This window comes from Urocitellus parryii, chromosome 12, assembly GCF_045843805.1.
Source record: "Urocitellus parryii isolate mUroPar1 chromosome 12, mUroPar1.hap1, whole genome shotgun sequence".
Lineage (NCBI taxonomy): Eukaryota > Metazoa > Chordata > Mammalia > Rodentia > Sciuridae > Urocitellus > Urocitellus parryii.
This window is the reverse complement of record NC_135542.1, coordinates 3,874,495-3,875,154: the sequence shown is the minus strand read 5'-3', so window position 1 is coordinate 3,875,154 and position 660 is coordinate 3,874,495.

Sequence of the window (660 nt, the reverse complement as noted above, 5' to 3'; positions counted from 1 at the left end):
AGGACAGAGTGAGAGCTTCCACTGGACAGCCTGTAGGAACGCGGGTGACCCCGAGGACAGCTCAGGTTATCCCAGTGAAACCACGCGGACACCAGCAGACTCTGTGGGAATCTGCACTTGGTAACCATGTGGCCACAGTTTTTGAGCTGTTTTCTTCACGGGGGCCCTCCTTCATCCCCCCTGTGGGAAACCACACTTCTTAGCATCTTTATTACCTTTTCTCAGTTTCCCTCTTTTAGCTCATTTGATCTCTTCTGGTGAAGCGGTTTGTAGACGTGTCTTCCGTCTCCCACTGAGTGTAAGCTCCTTAAAGCAGGGTCAGATTCTTCACTTCTGTGGTCCCCATGTGGTTTGAGTCCCCAACAGTGTCTGTTGAGTGAATTTATGGTAGGCTGGCTGGCTGGCCCAATCGATCAATAAATATTCATTCTGTCTGGTGAGGTCAAGTGGGGAGCTGGGAGCCTCCCAGCTTTAATCCTTTCTCTTTGGTTGGATTGGAAGACAGGCCTCATTTCCCCTTGCTCCTCGGAGCAGCTGAAGGCATACAGTGACACATCAGGAAGAGCCTGGATTGTGGCAGGCGGATGGCACCACTCACAGCTGCAGAGGCCTTGTTGGTTGCCTGGCTCATCCCAGGGAGGACAGTCCGAAGCATGCTCC